Here is a 15757-nt window from a genome sequence, read left to right on the forward strand (position 1 = left end):
TGTGAAGCGCACGTGATAACCGCTACACTACGTAATCCAATGAATTTTGGAACCTATGACGAAGGAAAGCAATACAAGGCTAAAATAGCTAGAGAAAAAAGCAAAAACATGTCGCTTGTTAGTTGCCAGATTCCGTAGTGTAGTGGTTATCACGTGTGCTTTACACGCGCAAGGTCCCCGGTTCGAGCCCGGGCGGAATCATTGATGTTTCCGCGAAGCAAACCTCGGAAGAGCCTCTGTAGGTTCCATGGTGTAATGGTTAGCACTCAGGACTCTGAATCTTGCAGTCCGAGTTCAAGTCTCGGTGGAACCTGTGCCGTTATTTGTGCCTCGGAAGCACCTATTGGGCGTTTGGAAGCAACGGCACTTCAAATATTTTAGTCATTTGCAAGAAGACATTGTAATAACAATGTTCTTCTGAAATGCATCGGATTAGGGCACAGTGCCTTGTTAGCGCAGTAGGCAGCGCGTCAGTCTCATAATCTGAAGGTCGTGAGTTCGATCCTCACACAGGGCAAGGCTTTTAAATGCCGCAGTGAATCAAATGTTTGACGCCTATTACAAAACTAGCAACTCAACAATGATTCCGCCCGAGCTCGAACCGGGGGCCTTGCGCGTGTGAAGCGCACGTGATAACCGCTACACTACGTAATCCAATGAATTTTGGAACCTATGACGAAGGAAAGCAATACAAGGCTAAAATAGCTAGAGAAAAAAGCAAAAACATGTCGCTTGTTAGTTGCCAGATTCCGTAGTGTAGTGGTTATCACGTGCGCTTTACACGCGCAAGGTCCCCGGTTCGAGCCTGGGCGGAATCATTGATGTTTTCGCGAAGCGAACCTTGGAAGAGCCTCTGTAGGTTCCATGGTGTAATGGTTAGCACTCAGGACTCTGAATCCTGCGATCCGAGTTCAAGTCTCGGTGGAACCTGTGCCGTTATTTGTGCCTCGGAAGCACCTATTGGGCGTTTGGAAGCAACGGCACTTCAAATATTTTAGTCATTTGCAAGAAGACATTGTAATAACAACGTTCTTCTGAAATGCATAGGATTAGGGCACAGTGCCTTGTTAGTGCAGTAGGCAGCGCATCAGTCTCATAATCTGAAGGTCGAGAGTTCGATCCTCACACAGGGCAAGGCTTGTAAAAGCCGCAGTGAATCAAATGTTTGACGCCTATTACAAAACTAGCAACTCAACAATGATTCCGCCCGAGCACGAACCGGGAACCTTGCGCGTGTGAAGCGCACGTGATAACCGCTACACTACGTAATCCAATGAATTTTGGAACGTATGACGAAGGAAAGCAATACAAGGCTAAAATAGCTAGAGAAAAAAGCAAAAACATGTCGCTTGTTAGTTGCCAGATTCTGTAGTGTAGTGGTTATCACGTGCGCTTTACACGCGCAAGGTCCCCGGTTCGAGCCCGGGCGGAATCATTGATGTTTCCGCGAAGCGAACCTCGGAAGAGCCTCTGTAGGTTCCATGGTGTAATGGTTAGCACTCAGGACTCCGAATCTTGGGATCCGAGTTCAAGTCTCGGTGGAACCTGTGCCGTTATTTGTTCCTCGGAAGCACCTATTGGGCGTTTGGAAGCAACGGCACTTCAAATATTTTAGTCATTTGCAAGAAGACATTGTAATAACAACGTTCTTCTGAAATGCATCGGATTAGGGCACAGTGCCTTGTTAGCGCAGTAGGCAGCGCGTCAGTCTCATAATCTGAAGGTCGTGAGTTCGATCCTCACACAGGGCAAGGCTTTTAAAAGCCGCAGTGAATCAAATGTCTGACGCCTATTACAAAACTAGCAACTCGACAATTATTCCGCCCGAGCTCGAACCGGGGACCTTGCGCGTGTGAAGCGCACGTGATAACCGCTACACTACGTAATCCAATGAATTTTGGAACCTATGACGAAGGAAAGCAATACAAGGCTAAAATAGCTAGAGAAAAAAGCAAAAACATGTCGCTTGTTAGTTGCCAGATTCCGTAGTGTAGTGGTTATCACGTGCGCTTTACACGCGCAAGGTCCCCGGTTCGATCCCGGGCGGAATCATTGATGTTTCCGCGAAGCGAACCTCGGAAGAGCCTCTGTAGGTTCCATGGTGTAATAGTTAGCACTCAGGACTCTGAATCCTGCGATCCGAGTTCAAGTCTCGGTGGAACCTGTGCCGTTATTTGTGCCTCGGAAGCACCTATTGGGCGTTTGGAAGCAACGGCACTTCAAATATTTTAGTCATTTGCAAGAAGACATTGTAATAACAACGTTTTTCTGAAATGCATCGGATTAGGGCACAGTGCCTTGTTAGCGCAGTAGGCAGCGCGTCAGTCTCATAATCTGAAGGTCGTGAGTTCGATCCTCACACAGGGCAAGGCTTTTAAAAGCCGCAGTGAATCAAATGTTTGACGCCTAATACAAAACTAGCAACTCAACAATGATTCCGCCCGAGCTCGAACCGGGGACCTTGCGCGTGTGAAGCGCACGTGATAACCGCTACACTACGTAATCCAATGAATTTTGGAACCTATGACGAAGGAAAGCAATACAAGGCTAAAATAGCTAGAGAAAAAAGCACAAACATGTCGCTTGTTAGTTGCCAGATTCCCTAGTGTAGTGGTTATCACGTGCGCTTTACACGCGCAAGGTCCCCGGTTCGAGCCCGGGCGGAATCATTGATGTTTCCGCGAAGCGAACCTCGGAAGAGCCTCTGTAGGTTCCATGGTGTAATGGTTAGCACTCAGGACTCTGAATCTTGCGGTCCGAGTTCAAGTCTCGGTGGAACCTGTGCCGTTATTTGTCCCTCGGAAGCACTTATTGGGCGTTTGGAAGCAACGGCACTTCAAATATTTTAGTCATTTGCAAGAAGACATTGTAATAACAATGTTCTTCTGAAATGCATCGGAATAAGGCATAGGGCCTTGTTAGCGCAGTAGGCAGCGCGTCAGTCTCATAATCTGAAGGTCGTGAGTTTGATCCTCACACAGGGCAAGGCTTTTAAAAGCCGCAGTGAATCAAATGTTTGACGCCTATTACAAAACTAGCAACTCAACAATGATTCCGCCCGAGCTCGAACCGGGGACCTTGCGCGTGTGAGGCGCACGGGATAACCGCTACACTACGTAATCCAATGAATTTTGGAACCTATGACGAAGGAAAGCAATACAAGGCCAAAATAACTAGAGAAAAAAGCAAAAACATGTCGCTTGTTAGTTGCCAGATTCCGTAGTGTAGTGGTTATCACGTGCGCTTTACACGCGCAAGGTCCCCGGTTCGAGCCCGGGCGGAATCATTGATGTTTCCGCGAAGCGAACCTCGGAAGAGCCTCTGTAGGTTCCATGGTGTATGGTTAGCACTCAGGACTCTGAATCCTGCGATCCCAGTTCAAGTCTTGGTGGAACCTGTGCCGTTATTTGTGCCTCGGAAGCACCTATTGGGCGTTTGGAAGCAACGGCACTTCAAATATTTTAGTCATTTGCAAGAAGACATTGTAATAACAACGTTCTTCTGAAATGCATCGGATTAGGGCACAGTGCCTTGTTAGCGCAGTAGGCAGCGCGTCAGTCTCATAATCTGAAGGTCGTGAGTTCGATCCTCACACAGGGCAAGGCTTTTAAAAGCCGCAGTGAATCAAATGTTTGACGCCTATTACAAAACTAGCAACTCAACAATGATTCCATCCCAAGCTCGAACCGCGGACCTTGCGCGTGTGAAGCGCACGTGATAACCGCTACACTACGTAATCCAATGAATTTTGGAACCTATGACGAAGGGAAGCAATACAAGGCTAAATAAGCTAGAGAAAAAAGCAAAAACATGTCGCTTGTTAGTTGCCATATTCCGTTGTGTAGTGGTTATCACGTGCGCTTTACACGCGCAAGGTCCCCGGTTCGAGCCCGGGCGGAATCATTGATGTTTCCGCGAAGCGAACCTCGGAAGAGCCTCTGTAGGTTCCATGGTGTAATGGTTAGCACTCAGGACTCTGAATCCTGCGATCCGAGTTCAAGTCTCGGTGGAACCTGTGCCGTTATTTGTGCCTCGGAAGCACCTATTGGGCGTTTGGAAGCAACGTCACTTCAAATATTTTAGTCATTTGCAAGAAGACATTGTAATAACAACGTTCTTCTGAAATGCATCGGATTAGGGCACAGTGTCTTGTTAGCGCAGTAGGCAGCACGTCAGTCTCATAATCTGAAGATCGAGAGTTCGATCCTCACACAGGGCAAGGCTTTTAAAAGCCGCAGTGAGTCAAATGTTTGACGCCTATTACAAAACTAGCAACTCAACAATGATTCCGCCCGAGCTCGAACCGAGAACCTTGCGCGTGTGAAGCACACGTGATATCCGCTACACTACGTAATCCAATGAATTTTGGAACCTATGACGAAGAAAAGCAATACAAGGCTAAAATAGCTAGAGAAAAAAGCAAAAACATGTCGCTTGTTAGTTGCCAGATTTCGTAGTGTAGTGGATATCACGTGCGCTTTACACGCGCAAGGTCCCCGGTTCGAGCCCGGGCGGAATCATTGATGTTTCTGCGAAGCGAACCTCGGAAGAGCCTCTGTAGGTTCCATGGTGTAATGGTTAGCACTCAGGACTCTGAATCTTGCGATCCGAGTTCAAGTCTCAGTGGAACCTGTGCCGTTATTTGTGCCTCGGAAGCACCTATTGGGCGTTTGGAAGCAACGGCACTTCAAATATTTTAGTCATTTGCAAGAAGACATTGTAATAACAACGTTCTTCTGAAATGCATCGGATTAGGGCACAGTGCCTTGTTAGCGCAGTTGGCAGCGCGTCAGTCTCATAATATGAAGGTCGTGAGTTCGATCCTCACACAGGGCAAGGCTTTTAAAAGCCGCAGTGAATCAAATGTTTGACGCCTATTAAAAAACTAGCAACTCAACAATGATTCCGCCCGGGCTCGAACCGGGGACCTTGCGCGTGTGAAGCGCACGTGATAACCGCTACACTACGGAATCTAATGAAATTTGGAACCGATGACAAAGGAAAGCAATACAAGGCTAAAATAGCTAGAGAAAAAAGCAAAAACATGTCGCTTGTTATTTGCCAGATTCCGTAGTGTAGTGGTTATCACGTGCGCTTTACACGCGCAAGGTCCCCGGTTCGAGCCCGGGCGGAATCATTGATGTTTCCGCGAAGCGAACCTCGGAAGAGCCTCTGTAGGTTCCATGGTGTATGGTTAGCACTCAGGACTCTGAATCCTGCGATCCCAGTTCAAGTCTTGGTGGAACCTGTGCCGTTATTTGTGCCTCGGAAGCACCTATTGGGCGTTTGGAAGCAACGGCACTTCAAATATTTTAGTCATTTGCAAGAAGACATTGTAATAACAACGTTCTTCTGAAATGCATCGGATTAGGGCACAGTGCCTTGTTAGCGCAGTAGGCAGCGCGTCAGTCTCATAATCTGAAGGTCGTGAGTTCGATCCTCACACAGGGCAAGGATTTTAAAAGCCGCAGTGAATCAAATGTTTGACGCCTATTACAAAACTAGCAACTCAACAATGATTCCGCCCGAGCTCGAACCGCGGACCTTGCGCGTGTGAAGCGCACGTGATAACCGCTACACTACGTAATCCAATGAATTTTGGAACCTATGACGAAGGGAAGCAATACAAGGCTAAATAAGCTAGAGAAAAAGCAAAAACATGTCGCCTGTTAGTTGCCATATTCCGTTGTGTAGTGGTTATCACGTGCGCTTTACACGCGCAAGGTCCCCGGTTCGAGCCCGGGCGGAATCATTGATGTTTCCGCGAAGCGAACCTCGGAAGAGCCTCTGTAGGTTCCATGGTGTAATGGTTAGCACTCAGGACTCTGAATCCTGCGATCCGAGTTCAAGTCTCGGTGGAACCTGTGCCGTTATTTGTGCCTCGGAAGCACCTATTGGGCGTTTGGAAGCAACGGCACTTCAAATATTTTAGTCATTTGCAAGAAGACATTGTAATAACAACGTTCTTCTGAAATGCATCGGATTAGGGCACAGTGCCTTGTTAGCGCAGTAGGCAGCACGTCAGTCTCATAATCTGAAGATCGAGAGTTCGATCCTCACACAGGGCAAGGCTTTTAAAAGCCGCAGTGAGTCAAATGTTTGACGCCTATTACAAAACTAGCAACTCAACAATGATTCCGCCCGAGCTCGAACCGAGAACCTTGCGCGTGTGAAGCACACGTGATATCCGCTACACTACGTAATCCAATGAATTTTGGAACCTATGACGAAGAAAAGCAATACAAGGCTAAAATAGCTAGAGAAAAAAGCAAAAACATGTCGCTTGTTAGTTGCCAGATTTCGTAGTGTAGTGGATATCACGTGCGCTTTACACGCGCAAGGTCCCCGGTTCGAGCCCGGGCGGAATCATTGATGTTTCTGCGAAGCGAACCTCGGAAGAGCCTCTGTAGGTTCCATGGTGTAATGGTTAGCACTCAGTACTCTGAATCTTGCGATCCGAGTTCAAGTCTCAGTGGAACCTGTGCCTTTATTTGTGCCTCGGAAGCACCTATTGGGCGTTTGGAAGCAACGGCACTTCAAATATTTTAGTCATTTGCAAGAAGACATTGTAGTAACAACGTTCTTCTGAAATGCATCGGATTAGGGCACAGTGCCTTGTTAGCGCAGTTGGCAGCGCGTCAGTCTCATAATATGAAGGTCGTGAGTTCGATCCTCACACAGGGCAAGGCTTTTAAAAGCCGCAGTGAGTCAAATGTTTGACGCCTATTAAAAAACTAGCAACTCAACAATGATTCCGCCCAGGCTCGAACCGGGGACCTTGCGCGTGTGAAGCGCACGTGATAACCGCTACACTACGAGATCTAATGAAATTTGTAACCGATGACAAAGGAAAGCAATACAAGGCTAAAATAGCTAGAGAAAAAAGCAAAAACATGTCGCTTGTTATTTGCCAGATTCCGTAGTGTAGTGGTTATCACGTGCGCTTTACACGCGCAAGGTCCCCGGTTCGAGCCCGGGCGGAATCATTGATGTTTCCGCGAAGCGAACCTCGGAAGAGCCTCTGTAGGTTCCATGTTGTAATGGTTAGCACTCAGGACTCTGAATCCTGCGATCCGAGTTGAAGTCTCGGTGGAACCTGTGCCGTTATTTGTGCTTTGGAAGCACCTATGGGGCGTTTGGAAGCAACGGCACTTCAAATATTTTAGTCATTTGCAAGAAGACATTGTAATAACAACGTTCTTCTGAAATGCATCGGATTAGGGCACAGTGCCTTGTTAGCGCAGTAGGCAGCGCGTCAGTCTCATAATCTGAAGGTCGTGAGTTCGATCCTCACACAGGGCAAGGCTTTTAAAAGCCGCAGTGAATCAAATGTTTGACGCCTATTACAAAACTAGCAACTCAACAATGATTCCATCCCAAGCTCGAACCGCGGACCTTGCGCGTGTGAAGCGCACGTGATAACCGCTACACTACGTAATCCAATGAATTTTGGAACCTATGACGAAGGGAAGCAATACAAGGCTAAATAAGCTAGAGAAAAAAACAAAAACATGTCGCTTGTTAGTTGCCATATTCCGTTGTGTAGTGGTTATCACGTGCGCTTTACACGCGCAAGGTCCCCGGTTCGAGCCCGGGCGGAATCATTGATGTTTCCGCGAAGCGAACCTCGGAAGAGCCTCTGTAGGTTCCATGGTGTAATGGTTAGCACTCAGGACTCTGAATCCTGCGATCCGAGTTCAAGTCTCGGTGGAACCTGTGCCGTTATTTGTGCCTCGGAAGCACCTATTGGGCGTTTGGAAGCAACGTCACTTCAAATATTTTAGTCATTTGCAAGAAGACATTGTAATAACAACGTTCTTCTGAAATGCATCGGATTAGGGCACAGTGTCTTGTTAGCGCAGTAGGCAGCACGTCAGTCTCATAATCTGAAGATCGAGAGTTCGATCCTCACACAGGGCAAGGCTTTTAAAAGCCGCAGTGAGTCAAATGTTTGACGCCTATTACAAAACTAGCAACTCAACAATGATTCCGCCCGAGCTCGAACCGAGAACCTTGCGCGTGTGAAGCACACGTGATATCCGCTACACTACGTAATCCAATGAATTTTGGAACCTATGACGAAGAAAAGCAATACAAGGCTAAAATAGCTAGAGAAAAAAGCAAAAACATGTCGCTTGTTAGTTGCCAGATTTCGTAGTGTAGTGGATATCACGTGCGCTTTACACGCGCAAGGTCCCCGGTTCCAGCCCGGGCGGAATCATTGATGTTTCTGCGAAGCGAACCTCGGAAGAGCCTCTGTAGGTTCCATGGTGTAATGGTTAGCACTCAGGACTCTGAATCTTGCGATCCGAGTTCAAGTCTCAGTGGAACCTGTGCCGTTATTTGTGCCTCGGAAGCACCTATTGGGCGTTTGGAAGCAACGGCACTTCAAATATTTTAGTCATTTGCAAGAAGACATTGTAATAACAACGTTCTTCTGAAATGCATCGGATTAGGGCACAGTGCCTTGTTAGCGCAGTTGGCAGCGCGTCAGTCTCATAATATGAAGGTCGTGAGTTCGATCCTTACACAGGGCAAGGCTTTTAAAAGCCGCAGTGAATCAAATGTTTGACGCCTATTAAAAAACTAGCAACTCAACAATGATTCCGCCCGGGCTCGAACCGGGGACCTTGCGCGTGTGAAGCGCACGTGATAACCGCTACACTACGGAATCTAATGAAATTTGGAACCGATGACAAAGGAAAGCAATACAAGGCTAAAATAGCTAGAGAAAAAAGCAAAAACATGTCGCTTGTTATTTGCCAGATTCCGTAGTGTAGTGGTTATCACGTGCGCTTTACACGCGCAAGGTCCCCGGTTCGAGCCCGGGCGGAATCATTGATGTTTCCGCGAAGCGAACCTCGGAAGAGCCTCTGTAGGTTCCATGGTGTATGGTTAGCACTCAGGACTCTGAATCCTGCGATCCCAGTTCAAGTCTTGGTGGAACCTGTGCCGTTATTTGTGCCTCGGAAGCACCTATTGGGCGTTTGGAAGCAACGGCACTTCAAATATTTTAGTCATTTGCAAGAAGACATTGTAATAACAACGTTCTTCTGAAATGCATCGGATTAGGGCACAGTGCCTTGTTAGCGCAGTGGGCAGCGCGTCAGTCTCATAATCTGAAGGTCGTGAGTTCGATCCTCACACAGGGCAAGGATTTTAAAAGCCGCAGTGAATCAAATGTTTGACGCCTATTACAAAACTAGCAACTCAACAATGATTCCGCCCGAGCTCGAACCGCGGACCTTGCGCGTGTGAAGCGCACGTGATAACCGCTACACTACGTAATCCAATGAATTTTGGAACCTATGACGAAGGGAAGCAATACAAGGCTAAATAAGCTAGAGAAAAAAGCAAAAACATGTCGCTTGTTAGTTGCCATATTCCGTTGTGTAGTGGTTATCACGTGCGCTTTACACGCGCAAGGTCCCCGGTTCGAGCCCGGGCGGAATCATTGATGTTTCCGCGAAGCGAACCTCGGAAGAGCCTCTGTAGGTTCCATGGTGTAATGGTTAGGACTCAGGACTCTGAATCCTGCGATCCGAGTTCAAGTCTCGGTGGAACCTGTGCCGTTATTTGTGCCTCGGAAGCACCTATTGGGCGTTTGGAAGCAACGGCACTTCAAATATTTTAGTCATTTGCAAGAAGACATTGTAATAACAACGTTCTTCTGAAATGCATCGGATTAGGGCACAGTGCCTTGTTAGCGCAGTAGGCAGCACGTCAGTCTCATAATCTGAAGATCGAGAGTTCGATCCTCACACAGGGCAAGGCTTTTAAAAGCCGCAGTGAGTCAAATGTTTGACGCCTATTACAAAACTAGCAACTCAACAATGATTCCGCCCGAGCTCGAACCGAGAACCTTGCGCGTGTGAAGCACACGTGATATCCGCTACACTACGTAATCCAATGAATTTTGGAACCTATGACGAAGAAAAGCAATACAAGGCTAAAATAGCTAGAGAAAAAAGCAAAAACATGTCGCTTGTTAGTTACCAGATTTCGTAGTGTAGTGGATATCACGTGCGCTTTACACGCGCAAGGTCCCCGGTTCGAGCCCGGGCGGAATCATTGATGTTTCTGCGAAGCGAACCTCGGAAGAGCCTCTGTAGGTTCCATGGTGTAATGGTTAGCACTCAGGACTCTGAATCTTGCGATCCGAGTTCAAGTCTCAGTGGAACCTGTGCCTTTATTTGTGCCTCGGAAGCACCTATTGGGCGTTTGGAAGCAACGGCACTTCAAATATTTTAGTCATTTGCAAGAAGACATTGTAGTAACAACGTTCTTCTGAAATGCATCGGATTAGGGCACAGTGCCTTGTTAGCGCAGTTGGCAGCGCGTCAGTCTCATAATATGAAGGTCGTGAGTTCGATCCTCACACAGGGCAAGGCTTTTAAAAGCCGCAGTGAGTCAAATGTTTGACGCCTATTAAAAAACTAGCAACTCAACAATGATTCCGCCCGGGCTCGAACCGGGGACCTTGCGCGTGTGAAGCGCACGTGATAACCGCTACACTACGAGATCTAATGAAATTTGTAACCGATGACAAAGGAAAGCAATACAAGGCTAAAATAGCTAGAGAAAAAAGCAAAAACATGTCGCTTGTTATTTGCCAGATTCCGTAGTGTAGTGGTTATCACGTGCGCTTTACACGCGCAAGGTCCCCGGTTCGAGCCCGGGCGGAATCATTGATGTTTCCGCGAAGCGAACCTCGGAAGAGCCTCTGTAGGTTCCATGTTGTAATGGTTAGCACTCAGGACTCTGAATCCTGCGATCCGAGTTGAAGTCTCGGTGGAACCTGTGCCGTTATTTGTGCTTTGGAAGCACCTATGGGGCGTTTGGAAGCAACGGCACTTCAAATTTTTAGTCATTTGCAAGAAGACATTGTTATAACAATGTTCTTCTGAAATGCATCGGATTAGGGCACAGTGCCTTGTTAGTGCAGTAGGCAGCGCGTCAGTCTCATAATCTGAAGGTCGAGAGTTCGATCCTCACACAGGGCAAGGCTTGTAAAAGCCGCAGTAAATCAAATTTTTGACGCCTATTACAAAACTAGCAACTCAACAATGATTCCGCCCGAGCACGAACCGGGAACCTTGCGCGTGTGAAGCGCACGTGATAACCGCTACACTACGTAATCCAATGAATTTTGGAACCTATGACGAAGGAAAGCAATACAAGGCTAAAATAGCTAGAGAAAAAAGCAAAAACATGTCGCTTGTTAGTTGCCAGATTCCGTAGTGTAGTGGTTATCACGTGCGCTTTACACGCGCAAGGTCCCCGGTTCGAGCCCGGGCTGAATCATTGATGTTTCCGCGAAGCGAACCTCGGAAGAGCCTCTGTAGGTTCCATGGTGTAATGGTTAGCACTCAGGACTCCGAATCTTGGGATCCGAGTTCAAGTCTCGGTGGAACCTGTGCCGTTATTTGTTCCTCGGAAGCACCTATTGGGCGTTTGGAAGCAACGGCACTTCAAATATTTTAGTCATTTGCAAGAAGACATTGTAATAACAACGTTCTTCTGAAATGCATCGGATTAGTGCACAGTGCCTTGTTAGCGCAGTAGGCAGCGCGTCAGTCTCATAATCTGAAGGTTGTGAGTTCGATCCTCACACAGGGCAAGGCTTTTAAAAGCCGCAGTGAATCAAATGTTTGACGCCTATTACAAAACTAGCAACTCGACAATGATTCCGCCCGAGCTCGAACCGGGGACCTTGCGCGTGTGAAGCGCACGTGATAACCGCTACACTACGTAATCCAATGAATTTTGGAACCTATGACGAAGGAAAGCAATACAAGGCTAAAATAGCTAGAGAAAAAAGCAAAAACATGTCGCTTGTTAGTTGCCAGATTCCGTAGTGTAGTGGTTATCACGTGCGCTTTACACGCGCAAGGTCCCCGGTTCGATCCCGGGCGGAATCATTGATGTTTCCGCGAAGCGAACCTCGGAAGAGCCTCTGTAGGTTCCATGGTGTAATAGTTAGCACTCAGGACTCTGAATCCTGCGATCCGAGTTCAAGTCTCGGTGGAACCTGTGCCGTTATTTGTGCCTCGGAAGCACCTATTGGGAGTTTGGAAGCAACGGCACTTCAAATATTTTAGTCATTTGCAAGAAGACATTGTAATAACAACGTTCTTCTGAAATGCATCGGATTAGGGCACAGTGCCTTGTTAGCGCAGTAGGCAGCGCGTCAGTCTCATAATCTGAAGGTCGTGAGTTCGATCCTCACACAGGGCAAGGCTTTTAAAAGCCGCAGTGAATCAAATGTTTGACGCCTATTACAAAACTAGCAACTCAACAATGATTCCGCCCGAGCTCGAACCTGGGACCTTGCGCGTGTGAAGCGCACGTGATAACCGCTACACAACGTAATCCAATGAATTTTGGACCCTATGACGAAGGAAAGCAATACAAGGCTAAAATAGCTAGAGAAAAAAGCACAAACATGTCGCTTGTTAGTTGCCAGATTCCGTAGTGTAGTGGTTATCACGTGCGCTTTACACGCGCAAGGTCCCCGGTTCGAGCCCGGGCGGAATCATTGATGTTTCCGCGAAGCGAACCTCGGAAGAGCCTCTGTAGGTTCCATGGTGTAATGGTTAGCACTCAGGACTCTGAATCTTGCGGTCCGAGTTCAAGTCTCGGTGGAACCTGTGCCGTTATTTGTCCCTCGGAAGCACTTATTGGGCGTTTGGAAGCAACGGCACTTCAAATATTTTAGTCATTTGCAAGAAGACATTGTAATAACAATGTTCTTCTGAAATGCATCGGAATAGGGCATAGGGCCTTGTTAGCGCAGTAGGCAGCGCGTCAGTCTCATAATCTGAAGGTCGTGAGTTTGATCCTCACACAGGGCAAGGCTTTTAAAAGCCGCAGTGAATCAAATGTTTGACGCCTATTACAAAACTAGCAACTCAACAATGATTCCGCCCGAGCTCGAACCGGGGACCTTGCGCGTGTGAGGCGCACGGGATAACCGCTACACTACGTAATCCAATGAATTTTGGAACCTATGACGAAGGAAAGCAATACAAGGCCAAAATAGCTAGAGAAAAAAGCAAAAACATGTCGCTTGTTAGTTGCCAGATTCCGTAGTGTAGTGGTTATCACGTGTGCTTTACACGCGCAAGGTCCCCGGTTCGAGCCCGGGCGGAATCATTGATGTTTCCGCGAAGCGAACCTCGGAAGATCCTCTGTAGGTTCCATGGTGTATGGTTAGCACTCAGGACTCTGAATCCTGCGATCCCAGTTCAAGTCTCGGTGGAACCTGTGCCGTTATTTGTGCCTCGGAAGCACCTATTGGGCGTTTGGAAGCAACGACACTTCAAATATTTTAGTCATTTGCAAGAAGACATTGTAATAACAACGTTCTTCTGAAATGCATCGGATTAGGGCACAGTGCCTTGTTAGCGCAGTAGGCAGCGCGTCAGTCTCATAATCTGAAGGTCGTGAGTTCGATCCTCACACAGGGCAAGGCTTTTAAAAGCCGCAGTGAATCAAATGTTTGACGCCTATTACAAAACTAGCAACTCAACAATGATTCCGCCCGAGCTCGAACCGCGGACCTTGCGCGTGTGAAGCGCACGTGATAACCGCTACACTACGTAATCCAATGAATTTTGGAACCTATGACGAAGGGAAGCAATACAAGGCTAAATAAGCTAGAGAAAAAAGCAAAAACATGTCGCTTGTTAGTTGCCATATTCCGTTGTGTAGTGGTTATCACGTGCGCTTTACACGCGCAAGGTCCCCGGTTCGAGCCCGGGCGGAATCATTGATGTTTCCGCGAAGCGAACCTCGGAAGAGCCTCTGTAGGTTCCATGGTGTAATGGTTAGCACTAAGGACTCTGAATCCTGCGATCCGAGTTCAAGTCTCGGTGGAACCTGTGCCGTTATTTGTGCCTCGGAAGCACCTATTGGGCGTTTGGAAGCAACGGCACTTCAAATATTTTAGTCATTTGCAAGAAGACATTGTAATAACAACGTTCTTCTGAAATGCATCGGATTAGGGCACAGTGCCTTGTTAGCGCAGTAGGCAGCACGTCAGTCTCATAATCTGAAGATCGAGAGTTCGATCCTCACACAGGGCAAGGCTTTTAAAAGCCGCAGTGGGTCAAATGTTTGACGCCTATTACAAAACTAGCAACTCAACAACGATTTCGCCCGAGCTCGAACCGAGAACTTTGCGCGTGTGAAGCGCGCGTGATAACCGCTACACTACGTAATCCAATGAATTTTGGAACCTATGACGAAGGAAAGCAATACAAGGCTAAAATAGCTAGAGAAAAAAGCAAAAACATGTCGCTTGTTAGTTGCCAGATTCCGTAGTGTAGTGGTTATCACGTGCGCTTTACACGCGCAAGGTCCCCGGTTCGAGCCCGGGCGGAATCATTGATGTTTCCGCGAAGCGAACCTCGGAAGAGCCTCTGTAGGTTCCATGGTGTAATGGTTAGCACTCAGGACTCTGAATCTTGCGATCCGAGTTCAAGTCTCGGTGGAACCTGTGCCGTTATTTGTGCCTCGGAAGCACCTATTGGGCGTTTGAAAGCAACGGCATTTCAAATATTTTAGTCATTTGCAAGAAGACATTGTAATAACAAAGTTCTTCTGAAATGCATCGGATTAGGGCACAGTGCCTTGTTAGCGCATTAGGCAGCACGTCAGTCTCATAATCTGAAGGTCGAGAGTTCGATCCTCACACAGGGCAAGGCTTTTAAAAGCCGCAGTGAGTCAAATGTTTGACGCCTATTACAAAACTAGCAACTCAACAATGATTCCGCCCGAGCTCGAACCGAGAACCTTGCGCGTGTGAAGCACACGTGATATCCGCTACACTACGTAATCCAATGAATTTTGGAACCTATGACGAAGAAAAGCAATACAAGGCTAAAATAGCTAGAGAAAAAAGCAAAAACATGTCGCTTGTTAGTTGCCAGATTTCGTAGTGTAGTGGATATCACGTGCGCTTTACACGCGCAAGGTCCCCGGTTCGAGCCCGGGCGGAATCATTGATGTTTCCGCGAAGCGAACCTCGGAAGAGCCTCTGTAGGTTCCATGGTGTAATGGTTAGCACTCAGGACTCTGAATCTTGCGATCTGAGTTCAAGTCTCAGTGGAACCTGTGCCGTTATTTGTGCCTCGGAAGCACCTATTGGGCGTTTGGAAGCAACGGCACTTCAAATATTTTAGTCATTTGCAAGAAGACATTGTAATAACAACGTTCTTCTGAAATGCATCGGATTAGGGCACAGTGCCTTGTTAGCGCAGTTGGCAGCGCGTCAGTCTCATAATATGAAGGTCGTGAGTTCGATCCTCACACAGGGCAAGGCTTTTAAAAGCCGCAGTGAATCAAATGTTTAACGCCTATTAAAAAACTAGCAACTCAACAATGATTCCGCCCGGGCTCGAACCGGGGACCTTGCGCGTGTGAAGCGCACGTGATAACCGCTACACTACGGAATCTAATGAAATTTGGAACCGATGACAAAGGAAAGCAATACAAGGCTAAAATAGCTAGAGAAAAAAGCAAAAACATGTCGCTTGTTAGTTTCCAGATTCCGTAGTGTAGTGGTTATCACGTGCGCTTAACACGCGCAAGGTCCCCGGTTCGAGCCCGGGCGGAATCATTGATGTTTCCGCGAAGCGAACCTCGGAAGAGCCTCTGTAGGTTCCATGTTGTAATGGTTAGCACTCAGGACTCTGAATCCTGCGATCCGAGTTGAAGTCTCGGTGGAACCTGTGCCGTTATTTGTGCTTTGGAA

At 47.5% G+C, this 15757-nt stretch overlaps 49 non-coding genes across 49 annotated transcripts; 45 read left to right on the plus strand and 4 right to left on the minus strand.

Annotated features, from left to right (window-relative positions):
- Positions 1-128: 128 nt before the first annotated feature.
- On the plus strand, positions 129-201 carry Trnav-uac (transfer RNA valine (anticodon UAC)). The gene has a single exon. It is a non-coding gene; the product is annotated as a tRNA-Val (tRNA).
- Positions 202-444: 243 nt separating this feature from the next.
- On the plus strand, positions 445-517 carry Trnam-cau (transfer RNA methionine (anticodon CAU)). The gene has a single exon. It is a non-coding gene; the product is annotated as a tRNA-Met (tRNA).
- Positions 518-745: 228 nt separating this feature from the next.
- On the plus strand, positions 746-818 carry Trnav-uac (transfer RNA valine (anticodon UAC)). Its single transcript has one exon. It is a non-coding gene; the product is annotated as a tRNA-Val (tRNA).
- Positions 819-858: 40 nt separating this feature from the next.
- Positions 859-930, plus strand: Trnaq-cug (transfer RNA glutamine (anticodon CUG)). Its single transcript has one exon. It is a non-coding gene; the product is annotated as a tRNA-Gln (tRNA).
- Positions 931-1362: 432 nt separating this feature from the next.
- Trnav-uac (transfer RNA valine (anticodon UAC)) lies at positions 1363-1435 on the plus strand. The gene has a single exon. It is a non-coding gene; the product is annotated as a tRNA-Val (tRNA).
- A 40-nt stretch (positions 1436-1475) lies between these two features.
- Positions 1476-1547, plus strand: Trnar-ccg (transfer RNA arginine (anticodon CCG)). The gene has a single exon. It is a non-coding gene; the product is annotated as a tRNA-Arg (tRNA).
- A 131-nt stretch (positions 1548-1678) lies between these two features.
- Positions 1679-1751, plus strand: Trnam-cau (transfer RNA methionine (anticodon CAU)). The gene has a single exon. It is a non-coding gene; the product is annotated as a tRNA-Met (tRNA).
- A 228-nt stretch (positions 1752-1979) lies between these two features.
- Positions 1980-2052, plus strand: Trnav-uac (transfer RNA valine (anticodon UAC)). The gene has a single exon. It is a non-coding gene; the product is annotated as a tRNA-Val (tRNA).
- A 243-nt stretch (positions 2053-2295) lies between these two features.
- Trnam-cau (transfer RNA methionine (anticodon CAU)) lies at positions 2296-2368 on the plus strand. The gene has a single exon. It is a non-coding gene; the product is annotated as a tRNA-Met (tRNA).
- Positions 2369-2596: 228 nt separating this feature from the next.
- Trnav-uac (transfer RNA valine (anticodon UAC)) lies at positions 2597-2669 on the plus strand. Its single transcript has one exon. It is a non-coding gene; the product is annotated as a tRNA-Val (tRNA).
- Positions 2670-2709: 40 nt separating this feature from the next.
- On the plus strand, positions 2710-2781 carry Trnaq-cug (transfer RNA glutamine (anticodon CUG)). Its single transcript has one exon. It is a non-coding gene; the product is annotated as a tRNA-Gln (tRNA).
- Positions 2782-3213: 432 nt separating this feature from the next.
- Positions 3214-3286, plus strand: Trnav-uac (transfer RNA valine (anticodon UAC)). The gene has a single exon. It is a non-coding gene; the product is annotated as a tRNA-Val (tRNA).
- A 242-nt stretch (positions 3287-3528) lies between these two features.
- Positions 3529-3601, plus strand: Trnam-cau (transfer RNA methionine (anticodon CAU)). Its single transcript has one exon. It is a non-coding gene; the product is annotated as a tRNA-Met (tRNA).
- Positions 3602-3830: 229 nt separating this feature from the next.
- On the plus strand, positions 3831-3903 carry Trnav-uac (transfer RNA valine (anticodon UAC)). Its single transcript has one exon. It is a non-coding gene; the product is annotated as a tRNA-Val (tRNA).
- Positions 3904-3943: 40 nt separating this feature from the next.
- On the plus strand, positions 3944-4015 carry Trnaq-cug (transfer RNA glutamine (anticodon CUG)). The gene has a single exon. It is a non-coding gene; the product is annotated as a tRNA-Gln (tRNA).
- Positions 4016-4447: 432 nt separating this feature from the next.
- Positions 4448-4520, plus strand: Trnav-uac (transfer RNA valine (anticodon UAC)). Its single transcript has one exon. It is a non-coding gene; the product is annotated as a tRNA-Val (tRNA).
- A 380-nt stretch (positions 4521-4900) lies between these two features.
- Trnav-cac (transfer RNA valine (anticodon CAC)) lies at positions 4901-4973 on the minus strand. The gene has a single exon. It is a non-coding gene; the product is annotated as a tRNA-Val (tRNA).
- Positions 4974-5064: 91 nt separating this feature from the next.
- Trnav-uac (transfer RNA valine (anticodon UAC)) lies at positions 5065-5137 on the plus strand. The gene has a single exon. It is a non-coding gene; the product is annotated as a tRNA-Val (tRNA).
- A 242-nt stretch (positions 5138-5379) lies between these two features.
- Trnam-cau (transfer RNA methionine (anticodon CAU)) lies at positions 5380-5452 on the plus strand. The gene has a single exon. It is a non-coding gene; the product is annotated as a tRNA-Met (tRNA).
- A 227-nt stretch (positions 5453-5679) lies between these two features.
- Positions 5680-5752, plus strand: Trnav-uac (transfer RNA valine (anticodon UAC)). Its single transcript has one exon. It is a non-coding gene; the product is annotated as a tRNA-Val (tRNA).
- A 40-nt stretch (positions 5753-5792) lies between these two features.
- On the plus strand, positions 5793-5864 carry Trnaq-cug (transfer RNA glutamine (anticodon CUG)). The gene has a single exon. It is a non-coding gene; the product is annotated as a tRNA-Gln (tRNA).
- A 432-nt stretch (positions 5865-6296) lies between these two features.
- Positions 6297-6369, plus strand: Trnav-uac (transfer RNA valine (anticodon UAC)). The gene has a single exon. It is a non-coding gene; the product is annotated as a tRNA-Val (tRNA).
- A 544-nt stretch (positions 6370-6913) lies between these two features.
- Trnav-uac (transfer RNA valine (anticodon UAC)) lies at positions 6914-6986 on the plus strand. Its single transcript has one exon. It is a non-coding gene; the product is annotated as a tRNA-Val (tRNA).
- Positions 6987-7229: 243 nt separating this feature from the next.
- Positions 7230-7302, plus strand: Trnam-cau (transfer RNA methionine (anticodon CAU)). Its single transcript has one exon. It is a non-coding gene; the product is annotated as a tRNA-Met (tRNA).
- A 229-nt stretch (positions 7303-7531) lies between these two features.
- On the plus strand, positions 7532-7604 carry Trnav-uac (transfer RNA valine (anticodon UAC)). The gene has a single exon. It is a non-coding gene; the product is annotated as a tRNA-Val (tRNA).
- A 40-nt stretch (positions 7605-7644) lies between these two features.
- Positions 7645-7716, plus strand: Trnaq-cug (transfer RNA glutamine (anticodon CUG)). The gene has a single exon. It is a non-coding gene; the product is annotated as a tRNA-Gln (tRNA).
- A 432-nt stretch (positions 7717-8148) lies between these two features.
- On the plus strand, positions 8149-8221 carry Trnav-uac (transfer RNA valine (anticodon UAC)). The gene has a single exon. It is a non-coding gene; the product is annotated as a tRNA-Val (tRNA).
- Positions 8222-8601: 380 nt separating this feature from the next.
- On the minus strand, positions 8602-8674 carry Trnav-cac (transfer RNA valine (anticodon CAC)). The gene has a single exon. It is a non-coding gene; the product is annotated as a tRNA-Val (tRNA).
- Positions 8675-8765: 91 nt separating this feature from the next.
- Positions 8766-8838, plus strand: Trnav-uac (transfer RNA valine (anticodon UAC)). The gene has a single exon. It is a non-coding gene; the product is annotated as a tRNA-Val (tRNA).
- A 242-nt stretch (positions 8839-9080) lies between these two features.
- Positions 9081-9153, plus strand: Trnam-cau (transfer RNA methionine (anticodon CAU)). Its single transcript has one exon. It is a non-coding gene; the product is annotated as a tRNA-Met (tRNA).
- Positions 9154-9381: 228 nt separating this feature from the next.
- On the plus strand, positions 9382-9454 carry Trnav-uac (transfer RNA valine (anticodon UAC)). The gene has a single exon. It is a non-coding gene; the product is annotated as a tRNA-Val (tRNA).
- Positions 9455-9998: 544 nt separating this feature from the next.
- On the plus strand, positions 9999-10071 carry Trnav-uac (transfer RNA valine (anticodon UAC)). The gene has a single exon. It is a non-coding gene; the product is annotated as a tRNA-Val (tRNA).
- A 380-nt stretch (positions 10072-10451) lies between these two features.
- Positions 10452-10524, minus strand: Trnav-cac (transfer RNA valine (anticodon CAC)). Its single transcript has one exon. It is a non-coding gene; the product is annotated as a tRNA-Val (tRNA).
- A 91-nt stretch (positions 10525-10615) lies between these two features.
- Positions 10616-10688, plus strand: Trnav-uac (transfer RNA valine (anticodon UAC)). Its single transcript has one exon. It is a non-coding gene; the product is annotated as a tRNA-Val (tRNA).
- Positions 10689-11231: 543 nt separating this feature from the next.
- Positions 11232-11304, plus strand: Trnav-uac (transfer RNA valine (anticodon UAC)). The gene has a single exon. It is a non-coding gene; the product is annotated as a tRNA-Val (tRNA).
- Positions 11305-11344: 40 nt separating this feature from the next.
- Trnar-ccg (transfer RNA arginine (anticodon CCG)) lies at positions 11345-11416 on the plus strand. The gene has a single exon. It is a non-coding gene; the product is annotated as a tRNA-Arg (tRNA).
- A 432-nt stretch (positions 11417-11848) lies between these two features.
- On the plus strand, positions 11849-11921 carry Trnav-uac (transfer RNA valine (anticodon UAC)). The gene has a single exon. It is a non-coding gene; the product is annotated as a tRNA-Val (tRNA).
- A 243-nt stretch (positions 11922-12164) lies between these two features.
- Trnam-cau (transfer RNA methionine (anticodon CAU)) lies at positions 12165-12237 on the plus strand. Its single transcript has one exon. It is a non-coding gene; the product is annotated as a tRNA-Met (tRNA).
- A 228-nt stretch (positions 12238-12465) lies between these two features.
- On the plus strand, positions 12466-12538 carry Trnav-uac (transfer RNA valine (anticodon UAC)). The gene has a single exon. It is a non-coding gene; the product is annotated as a tRNA-Val (tRNA).
- Positions 12539-12578: 40 nt separating this feature from the next.
- On the plus strand, positions 12579-12650 carry Trnaq-cug (transfer RNA glutamine (anticodon CUG)). Its single transcript has one exon. It is a non-coding gene; the product is annotated as a tRNA-Gln (tRNA).
- A 432-nt stretch (positions 12651-13082) lies between these two features.
- On the plus strand, positions 13083-13155 carry Trnav-uac (transfer RNA valine (anticodon UAC)). Its single transcript has one exon. It is a non-coding gene; the product is annotated as a tRNA-Val (tRNA).
- A 242-nt stretch (positions 13156-13397) lies between these two features.
- Trnam-cau (transfer RNA methionine (anticodon CAU)) lies at positions 13398-13470 on the plus strand. Its single transcript has one exon. It is a non-coding gene; the product is annotated as a tRNA-Met (tRNA).
- Positions 13471-13698: 228 nt separating this feature from the next.
- Positions 13699-13771, plus strand: Trnav-uac (transfer RNA valine (anticodon UAC)). The gene has a single exon. It is a non-coding gene; the product is annotated as a tRNA-Val (tRNA).
- Positions 13772-13811: 40 nt separating this feature from the next.
- Positions 13812-13883, plus strand: Trnaq-cug (transfer RNA glutamine (anticodon CUG)). The gene has a single exon. It is a non-coding gene; the product is annotated as a tRNA-Gln (tRNA).
- Positions 13884-14315: 432 nt separating this feature from the next.
- On the plus strand, positions 14316-14388 carry Trnav-uac (transfer RNA valine (anticodon UAC)). The gene has a single exon. It is a non-coding gene; the product is annotated as a tRNA-Val (tRNA).
- A 40-nt stretch (positions 14389-14428) lies between these two features.
- Trnaq-cug (transfer RNA glutamine (anticodon CUG)) lies at positions 14429-14500 on the plus strand. The gene has a single exon. It is a non-coding gene; the product is annotated as a tRNA-Gln (tRNA).
- Positions 14501-14932: 432 nt separating this feature from the next.
- On the plus strand, positions 14933-15005 carry Trnav-uac (transfer RNA valine (anticodon UAC)). The gene has a single exon. It is a non-coding gene; the product is annotated as a tRNA-Val (tRNA).
- Positions 15006-15385: 380 nt separating this feature from the next.
- Positions 15386-15458, minus strand: Trnav-cac (transfer RNA valine (anticodon CAC)). Its single transcript has one exon. It is a non-coding gene; the product is annotated as a tRNA-Val (tRNA).
- A 91-nt stretch (positions 15459-15549) lies between these two features.
- Positions 15550-15622, plus strand: Trnav-aac (transfer RNA valine (anticodon AAC)). Its single transcript has one exon. It is a non-coding gene; the product is annotated as a tRNA-Val (tRNA).
- The last annotated feature ends 135 nt before the right edge of the window (positions 15623-15757 follow it).

This window comes from Hydractinia symbiolongicarpus, chromosome 7, assembly GCF_029227915.1.
Source record: "Hydractinia symbiolongicarpus strain clone_291-10 chromosome 7, HSymV2.1, whole genome shotgun sequence".
NCBI lineage: Eukaryota > Metazoa > Cnidaria > Hydrozoa > Anthoathecata > Hydractiniidae > Hydractinia > Hydractinia symbiolongicarpus.